Source organism: Saccopteryx bilineata, chromosome 2, assembly GCF_036850765.1.
Source record: "Saccopteryx bilineata isolate mSacBil1 chromosome 2, mSacBil1_pri_phased_curated, whole genome shotgun sequence".
Lineage (NCBI taxonomy): Eukaryota > Metazoa > Chordata > Mammalia > Chiroptera > Emballonuridae > Saccopteryx > Saccopteryx bilineata.
Window position 1 is genome coordinate 7,915,153 of NC_089491.1, and position 10,428 is coordinate 7,925,580.

Sequence of the window (10,428 nt, forward strand, 5' to 3'; positions counted from 1 at the left end):
GCTTGAAGTAGTTAAATACTGCGAACACCCCAAGCATATCCTGATGGAACTGGCTAAATCCGGTGTGGACGTCCTCACCACAGACAACTGATCGTGCGGCCCTGGAAGAGACTGTCCTAACAAGGAGCAGCTTCTAAGAGTCACTGTTGGCTAAAACAAAACAAAACAACAGAAAAACAACAAACAATGTGCACTGTATTAGTCCTTTTTACTCTTTTAGATACCATTACTGCAAGCTTCGAAAAAGTATCTAAAGCATCTAAACCCACTGTTACCAGAGGTTATGTCTGGGGGGGGGGTAGGTATCATGGAGGACTTGCATTCTGTAAACTTATATTTTATTATAGTATAAAATTGTGTAATACTTGAAATGTTTTTAGATTTTTATTTATTGATTGATTTTTAGAGAGAGAGAAAGAGGGGAGGAGCGGGAAGTATCAACTTGTAGTAGTTGCTTCCCATATGTGCCTTGACCAGGCAAGCCCGGGGTATCTAACTGGCAACCTCAGTGTTCCAGGTCGATGCTCTATCCACTGCGCCACCACAGGTCAGGCAAAACTTGAATTTTTAAATGATGAGGATGTGTTACTTTTGCTTGTAGAGTTGTCTCTTTTTTTAATGTAAGCACTGACCATTATAAATGCCCCTTTGTCCTGCTTTCATGCATCCCATAGATTCTGTGTCTTTGTTTTCATTCGTTCTCCAGATATTTTCTCATTTCCCTCGTGATTTCTTCTTTGACCCACAGGTTGCTTAAGAATGTGCTGTTTAGTTTCCACATATTTGTGAATTTTCTAACTTTCCTCCTGCCATTGACTTCTAGTTTCATTCTACTGCGGAGTGTGTGTGTTTGAAGTCAGAGAAGCAGTGACTAAAACAGAAGGAGAACGCCCCAATAGCACGATGGTTAAGAACTCCAGTTTGGGCCTGACCAGGCAGTGGCACAGTGGATAGAGCATTGGCCTGGGATGCAGAAGAGCCAGGTTTGAAACCCCGAGGTCGCCAGTTTGAGCGCAGGCTCACCAGCTTGAGAGTGGGGTCACTGGCTTGAGTGTGGGATCATAGACATAACCCCATGGTCGCTGGCTTGAGCCCAAAGATCACTGGTTTGAAGCCCAAGGTCGCTGGTTTGAGCCCAAGGTCGCTGGCTTGAGCCCAAGGTTGCTGGCTTGAGCAAGGGGTCACTAGCTCAGCAGTAGCCCCCCCCCCAAGTAATCAATGAAAATTATTACTTTCATTGAGAAAGCAATCAATAAACAACTAAAATGATGCAACAAAGAATTGATGCTTCTCATCTCTCTCCCTTCCTGTCAGTCCCTATCTGTCCCTCTCTCTGTCTCTCTCTCTCTCTCACTAAAAATAAATAAATAAACAAATAAATTAAAGAGCTCTGGCTTGGGATCCAGGCACGAGATTTGAAGTCAGCTCCATCATCCATGATCCATGTGACCATGGACATGATGACCCTCCCTGTGCCTGTTTCATCACCTGTAAGGAACAAATTGTGAGGATTAAAAAGAGTTCACAGGCCTGACCAGGCGGTGGTGCAGTGGATAGAGCGTTGGACTGGGATGCAGAGGACCCAGGTTTGAGACCCCGAGGTCGCCAGCTTGAGCGCAGCTCAACTGGTTTGAGCAAAGCTCACCATCTTGGACCCAAGGTTGCTGGCTCAAGCAAGGGGTTACTCGGTCTGCTGAAGGCCCGCGGTCAAGGCACATATGAGAAAGCAATCAATGAACAACAAAGTGTCGCAACGAAAAACTATAACTGATGCTTCTCATCTCTCTCCGTTTCTGTCTATCCCTCTCTCTGACTCTCTCTCTGTCTCTGTAAAAATATATATATATTTTAATATAAAAATAAAGAGTTCACAGGTAGAAAACTTTAGACAGTGCCTGAGGCACTAACATCCGGTGGAGTGTCAGCTGTGATGATGGGGAGGAGGGGCACAGTCTGGGGAGTGTCTCTGCTGAGCCAGTATGGTGACCACAGCGTATATGATTGAGCTCCTGGTCCGCCAGGAGCAAAAGGGCCCCGGCCTCCCGATGTGACCCTCACTCTGTGGGAAGTTTAGTGTCAGTTCTTCCTTTTATCCTTCCTTCAATACTCACTCACTGGACCGCTATAGTGTGCTAGGCCCTGGGTAGGGATGGTGGGACAGACAAACTCTGCAGGGAAAAGGGGGTAATGATTCTCTTAGTCGGTTCAGGCTACTATAACAAAATACCACAGACTGCGTGGTGTACAAATAACAGAAATTTATTTCTCACAGTTCTGGAGCTGGAAAGTCCAAGATCAAGGAGCCAGCAGACTTGGTAGCTGGTGAGAGTCCGATTTCTGATTCGTAGGGGTTTGTCTTCTTGCTGTGTTCTCACATGGTGGAAGCAGGGAGGGAGCTCTCTGGGGTCTCTTGTGAAAGGGCACTAATCCTATTCATGAGGGTTTCACCCTCATGACCTAATAAACCTCCCCAAAGACCCTACCTCCAAATACCATCACATTGGGGTTAGGATTTCAACATAAGAAGTTTGGCGGAGGAGGGTGACCACAAACCTCAAGTCTTTAGCAATGATGGGATCACCCACAGGCAGTTGGCATTTGAGATCTCAGAAGCACATTGCTTAGCCCAGAGCATAGACTCCCAGGGCAATATTAATACGGAAGCTGTTGTTGTTAAGAGAAAGAGAACTGACAGCAGGAAGACCTTCTTTAAAGCCAACCGCCCTGCAAGAGAATAGTCCACACCACCTGCCTTGGGCTGCATCACTGGGGTTGATTTCTCCTGAACCCCCAACAAAACCTCACTGAGGTCTGGACTGTTGTGATTGCTGGCACTTGTATCCCCAGAGCTTCCAACTGTGCCAGGCACATAGTGGACACTCAGTTTTTGTTTTAGTCGAATAGGCACTGTTCTAAGCACTGTACAAATATCTACTCATTCACTATGCATAACATCACTGGGAAATAAGTAATATATTCCCATTCTAGAGACCAGGAACCTGAAATCACACCAGTCAAGAAGTGGCAGAGGTAGGATTTGAACCTGTGCAATATTTGTTGAAGGTCTGAAGGAAAGGTGAGGTGCAGGGTCTGGGGCCTCCAGGTCTGAAATGCAGCACCAGAGAGCAGGGCCCTTCGCAACCTCCATGCCCACCCTCCTGTGGCTCCACAAGTAAAAGGTGGGGCCTGAGGACTAGGAGGTGGGGAGCCCAAAGCCAAATAGGATACTAAAATTCAGAGTTCCCAGCTCACAGTCCCATGATCCCAGGCAGTCAGGAGTGTGGGATGTGTCAGAAAGCCTCAAGTGTTAAATTCCCTACTGTCACCTGACCAGTGGTGACGCAGTGGATAAAGCATCGACCTGGAATGCTGAGGTCGCAGGTTGGAAACCCCAGGTTTGCTTGGTCAAGGCACATACGAGAAGCAGTTACTCTGAGTAGATGTTTCCTGCTCTTCCCCACTCCCTTTCTCTCTCTCTCTCTTCTCTATAAAATCAATAAATAAAATATTAAAAAAAAAACTCCTTATTGTTGCCTGACCAGGCAGTGGCGCAGTGGATAGAGTGTCAAACTGGGACACGGAAGACCCAGTTTCAAAACCTCAAGGTCGCCAGCTTGAGCACAGGCTCATCTGCTTGAGTGCGAGATCATAGACATGACCCCATGGTTGCTGGTTTGAGCCCAAAGGTTGCTGGCTTGAGCAAGGGGTCACTAGGTCTGCTGTAGCCCCCCAGTCAAGTCACATATGAAAAAGCAATCAATGAACAACTAAGGTGCCGCAACAAAGAATTGATGCTTCTCATTTCTCTCCCTTCCTGTCTGTCTGTCCCTATCCCTCTCTCTGTCTCTCTCACTGTCACAAAAATAAAAAAATTCCCTATTGTCAGTGAAAAGAGGTTCATAGTGAGTTGAGTAGAAAGGACAGGTTATAACACATAGTGTGATATTAATAGTCAACATTTGATATGCCCTTCCCATGTGCCAGGTAATTTACAAAGCCCTTTATGCACATTACTACCTCTTTGAATTTTCAGGAAAAAGTATGGTCACTAAACCCATTTTACAGCTGTCAAAAATAAGGCTCAGAGACTCCAGACAACTGGTCCAGACCACAGAGCTAATGGGTAGGTGGAGGAGGCTAAGACTCACACCCTGGTCTGACTGCCCTAAACCAGCTGCTCCCCCTGCCCCCCACTGTCCCCCGGTGCCTTGCCACTAAATGGTGAGAATAATAACTGCTGCTGACAGTAACATGAGAGACTGTGACTAAGAATTCAGAAAATAAGCAGAGTTTAGCACGGCCTAAAGGGCTGTGTGTGGCGGTACCTGAGAGGACCGGGAGGTGACCTGGGAACACGTCAGTAAACACGGCCCTGATCACTGGGTGAAAGGTGTCCTGCCCGGTTATGTAAGCTCTGTGTCCACCCACCGACTCCCGGCACAGTGGGTGCGGGTGTGGGGTTGGGGGCAGGGGAAGGATCTGACGAGTCTAGCTCAGAGGTCTCCTGGCACATGGTCAGGCTGCCGGAGAAAGGCCTTGGCCAACCCTTCCTTCCCTCCAGCCCAGTTGGGGACAGTGGGTTATGGGGAACTTCCCGGAAATGGGACAGCCCCCCAGGAAGGCGTCCTTCAGGAAGGCCCCTCCACGGCATGGCTTTGACGTTGCCCAGAAGAAATTCAGCTGGATTCCATTTCCTAAGTGGCTCTGTGCCATATTTTTTCCCCTCCTAATTTGTGTAACAGTGCAAGGTTGTCATCATCTCCATTTTATGGGGGAGGTCACTGAGGATGAAAGAGTAGCTTGCTGGAAGCGACAGGGCCGGGGAGTGGCGGGCCTGGGATTTGAACCCAGGTCGTTTCCGGCAGAAGGGAGACCCCGAGAACTGTGTGCTTGTGAAAGGTCGAGACTCGGGGCAGGCAGAGAAAGGAAAGTGAAAGGGGGTCAATTCCTGAATCTTCTGAGGAGGCAAAGGTCAGGTAGGGAGCTGGCCTGGAATAATTGCACCATCGTCTCTTAATACCTTCCATGGTTCCCTGCCACCTTTAGGATAAAGCACAGCCTCATTAAGAGGGCCTGCTAGGCTCCACTGGGGGACAGGGCCTGCCAGCCTCTAGCCTCACCCTCGCCTCTTGCAGAACCAGGGTTCCCACATTCTCTCAGCTCAGATTTTCCCTCCACCAGTTCCTCTCTCTGCTGGCTGACTCTGACCCATTCATCGGGCCTGGGCTTACACGCCTCCGGGTCCCCAAACAAGCCTGCCCTGACCACATACAGCAGGTCAGGCCCCCTCTGTGTTCCCCCGCTCCCCGAAGATGGCGTGAAAAGCATCTGTCAGTGAAAAAGGAATAAATGGTGTGAGCGAGGGGAGTGCTTGGGAGACCTTGGGAGGTGGGGTAGGAGGCAGACACAGGGCAGGGCGGCCATTCCGCCCTGAGCTGTGGGCCGGGGTCCGGTGGTACTAAGGATGGTTCTGTGGGGGTAGGGCCAGCCCTCAGAACTGGAACCCAGGCTGAAGTTTGGACTTTGTCCTGTCAGCAATTTGGAGTCCTGGGCTAAAGGCATGTGGGAGACAAAGCCCTGGTTTCAGAGGACAGAGCTGGCCTCAAAGCGGAGGTGGGGATGCGCTGCTCTGGGGAAAGCCGCCTGTGGGTCTCTGGACACGGTGGAAATGGGCTCAACACACTTTCACATTTCTACCTGGAATTGTCTGGTTTTCACACTCATTGAACAAATCTGCTCCACAGCCCCAGGAGGCAGGGCCTGCTGCGGGCCCTACTGGACAGATGGGGAAACTGAGGTCAGAGAGGGGGAGTGACCTGCCCCGAGTCACACAGGGACTCAGACTCTCTGGCCCTACCTTAACTAAACTCGGCATTGCAGCCCCCCCAGAAGTGGGGGACCTACAAGCCGGACCCGTGCTGTCCAATATGGTAGTCATTAGCCACGAGTGGCTATTTCAAATTAATATTTAAATGAGATGGACTTTAAAACTCAGTTCCTCAGTCACACTAGCCACATTTGAAGTGCTCCATAGCCACATGTGGCCAGCAGTTACCACGTTGAGCAGTGTAGACAGGGAACATTTTCATTAAACAGGAAGCTCTTTGAATAGTGTTGGTCTAGACATGGAGGTGGACAGGTCCTCAGAGACCAATTAATTCAACAATCTTCTTTAACAGATAAAGAGTGGTCAGGAACTGGTTGAAAGTCACACGGTACCTCAGTGACAGGGGTGGGACCCAAAACCTGGGCTCCTGACTTCCAATTCAGTGTTCCCTTCGCAAAGTAGGGGGGCTCCTGTCTCCACCGGGGCTTGGTAAGGGACTTCTGCAAGGCACAAAGACACCATGAGCAAAGTCCAAAGACAATTAAGTAGAAGAAATACTTTAGTATAGATAACAGAGGTGGATACCCACAATATGTATGTAATAAGCTTCTACTGATCATAAAAAGATGACTGCTCCAATTGAAAATATGGACAAACAATAGGACCAGGCAATTTATAAATCCAAACTGCCAAAAACTATGAAAACATCCTAGCAAAAGAAATGCAAGCACAGCAGTATTTTGTTGCTGTTAAACAGATGGGAAAAGATGGAGAAAGTGTGGGAACGGGCATGGTCTTATACTGTTGGTGGGAGTATAAATGGGTCCAACCCCTTTGGAAGGCAGTTTGGCAGCATCTCTCAACAGTAAATATGCAAATACCCTTTGACTCAGTACTCCCTGGGCGGAAACCCAGAGCCGCCCGATTCCAGAGCCTGTGTTCTGAACCATGACTACCCTCTGTGAGTGATGGCCAGGCTGCGCTTGGAAAGGGCCGAGTTGGCTGATCAATGGGGCAGCTTGTGGACTTGGCCGTGGGAGGTTTAAGCAGGACAGATCACCATGGGCAAGTTCTTTGGAGCCTTTATCTTCTTGTGTGACTGGCTCAGATACTAGTGAGGAGGCCAGCACAAAGCGATCCACCTTTGGTCAGCTGCTGGGCTAGCTCAGCTGCCATTCCAGTTCTGCAAATAACTGGAGCTCAGTCACCAGTGAATCAGCACTGACCGCCCTTGGCAAGCAGGGCTGAGAAGGCAGCGTGGTGTGGCGCTCTGTGCTGAGTGTCAGGTGACTGAGAGAGCGGGCTGGCTGGGTAGTTGTCCTCAGGATGATTTGAGCTAGTGACATTGACAAGCTCTACCTCAGTTTCTCCTTTCTTTCTGTTTCTTTCCTTTTCCCTCCTTTCTTTCCTTTTTTTCCATCCTTCTCTCCTCCTGCCTACTCTCTCTCTCTTCCAGTGAGTGCCAAATATGCACCAGATATTGTAACAAAAAACAGAAGGCAGGGCGCCCTATTGTCTGTGCACACAGACTGTTGACAACTTGGGGGCACAGAGAAGGGGATGAGCATTGTGCCTGATGTGGGGGGGAACGGGGAGGTCTTGAGCTGAAGCTTGACACTTAGTAGGTGTCACCGGGAAGGCAGGGGGACAAGGTCAGGACCTTTGGGCAAGGCTGAAGGGGTCCAAGAGGCTAAGCTGCTGCTTCCAGAGGGGCCTGAACACTGGACTAAAAGACGTGGATTCTATCCAGAGGGCCACAGAAGCACAGGGCTTTGTTTAATCATATCATATCAATCCACCTATCTAAAGTGATATTATTACATTATAGAAATAATTCATCATACTACAAAAATCAAACAATTCCCAAGGATAGTCATTAAAATAGAGTAAAAACTTCCCCCCCTCAACCCTCTCCTTAGACACAAACCTCTCTTAACAGTTTAGGATGTATCCTTCAAGATGCATCCATAAATTACCCATTTTTCTTCAGAAAAAGCTCATCCTTTACATACTGTTCTGACTTTGTCACGATAGTGTGGATGTTTCCCACCTCAGAGAACACACATCTCCACCATTCTTCTCAGCAGCCTCCTGGCGTCTCATTGAGGAGAGGTCTCTTCATTCCACGAGTATTTATTGAACCTACTGTGCACCAGGCACTGTCCCAGGTGCCAAGGATGGAGCAGGAAACAGAACACAGTCCTCACCCTCAAGGCCTCCTTCTTCCTGCGGCCAGACATTAGGCAGCTTCTGACATTTCTGTATAATATACAGTGATGCAGGGACCATCTTGCACGTGTATCTTTTCACACATGTGTGAGTATTGCTATTGGGTAACTTACTTTAAAAGGAATTGTGCACATTGAAGTTTTTTGTTTGTTTTTTTCCTGAAGCTAGAAACGGGGAGGCAGTCAGACAGACTCCCGCATGCGCCCAACCAGGATCCACCCAGCATGCCCACCAGGGGGCGATGCTCTGCCCATCTGGGGCACCGCTCTGCTGCAACCAGAGCCATTCTAGCTCCTGAGGCAGAAGCCACAGAGCCATCCTCAGTGACTGGGCCAACTTTTGCTCCAATGGAGCCTTGGCTGCAGGAGGGGAAGAGAGAGACAGAGAGGAAGGAGGGGGGTGGAGAAGCAGATGGGCGCTTCTCCTGTGTGTCCTGGCCGGGAATCGAACCCAAGACTTCTGCATGCCAGGCCGATGCTCTACCACTGAGCCAACCGGCCAGGGCCGAATTTTTTTATTTTTATTTTTGAGAGAGAGGAAGGAAGAAAGGCGGGAGGGGAAAGGAGAGGGTGTGGGGGAAGAGAGAGAGAAGCCTTAACTCATCATTGCACTTAGATGTAACGTCATTGATTGTTTCTCATATGTGCCCTGACCAGGGCTGAAAATGGCACCCTTGGGATCAAGCCGGTGCCCTTGGGGATCAAGCCGGTGCCCTTGGGGATCAAGCCAGTGTCCTTGGGAACAAGCCAGAGAGCCCAGGATCGATCACCTCGAGATCAAGCTGGGGACCTCAGTGCTCCGGGGTGAGTCTCTATCCACTGTGCCACTGGTCAGGGCATGGACAATGAATTCTGATAGTTATCAGCAAAGACTGAGGAGTGTTAAAAGTAGGGGGTGACATAGTTAAATGCACAGTCATCTAGCCATCCATTTACTCATCTATCCATCCATGTAGTCATTTGACAACCATTTATGGAGTGTCGATCATATGGTAGTCCCTGAACTGGGTAGGATACACCATAGGTGTGGTGTCTGAGATAAGTAAATAGCACAAAAGTAGGTCCAGGTCCCGGTAAGGGTAAGGATTCTCTAAGCACCTCCCACTCTCTCTAGCTATGCTTCTAGAGGCTGCAGTCCTGCCCAATTCCTGTTCCCCTCTCCTTCCCCACACCTACTTTTGCACTTCTGCTCACTTACCTCCCAACTTCAAGAACCTGGTGGCATTTAGTCAATTCGAAACCCTGGGAATACTCAAAAAGTTCTGACTGAGTACCTATCATCATTGTGCAGCATGTGCTGAGTTCTTCCTCTGAAATGTGTCTCCTTTCTCTCCCCATCGCCCTGGCTCCACTCTGGTCTCAGCCACCAGTCTCCCGTTAGGATGCCTGTAATAGCATCCTCACCTGGCTGCTTCTGTTCGTGCCTCTGACAATCAACCCATTCTCCACATAGCAGCCAGAAGGAACTTCCAAAAAGGTATTTTGGATCTTGTCTCTTGCTTGCTTACTCCTCCAACGGTGTCCCTTTGTGCTTAGAATAAAATCTAAACTCCTTGGCCCACAGGGCTCATGTGAGCAGGTTCCTCCCAGACCCCATGCTTCTCTCTCCTCCCTCTACTCACTCCCTTCTAGTCACACTGAGTCCCCCAAACATGCCTGCTCCTGCCTCTGCCTCCAGAGCTTCCTGTGCCTGGGTTCCCTTTATTAGTTAGGTCTGGGTTGAGCTAACACCTTGACCACCCTATCTAAATCAGGACCCCCAATCAAATAGCCCTCTCTAACATTTCCCTGGGGTTCCTTCTCTAGACCACTTGTTTGAATTATCTTGTGAGGTACTGATTTCTTTATACAACTGATCATGGTCTTGGGGAGGTAGGACAGGCTATGCTAGGGAATTCTGGAAAAGCATGGAAGGGCTGGCCTGGAGTCTCTGCTCACAGCTCCTTCCAATCCCCACATCCCTCCAGGCTTAAGTCATTTGGAGGCACAGCCTTGTGAAGCCCTTACAACATTCGAGAAAGGTTGAGATTCTTATTCTCATTTTATGGCTGAAGAACTGTGCCTCAGAGATGGAAAAGTTTAGGGTGTGTCCTTCAAGATTCCTTTCTATGCAATACAAACTACATGGAAAGTTTGTGTGACACAGATAGTCAGTGTTGTATCAGACAGATTTTGAACCCAGCTCTGTTGGCTCCAGGGCCAGTGGTCCTAGGCATAAGATACTGAATTCTATTTGGAGCCCCCAAGCCTCAATGTCCCAAACCAAGGCCATACTGCCCATGTGCAGCAAAGCCAGGATTCTAGTCCAGGCTCGTCTCACCCCAAATGGAGCGTCCTGTCTGGGCACCACTTTCTACATTCGCCAGGCACCAT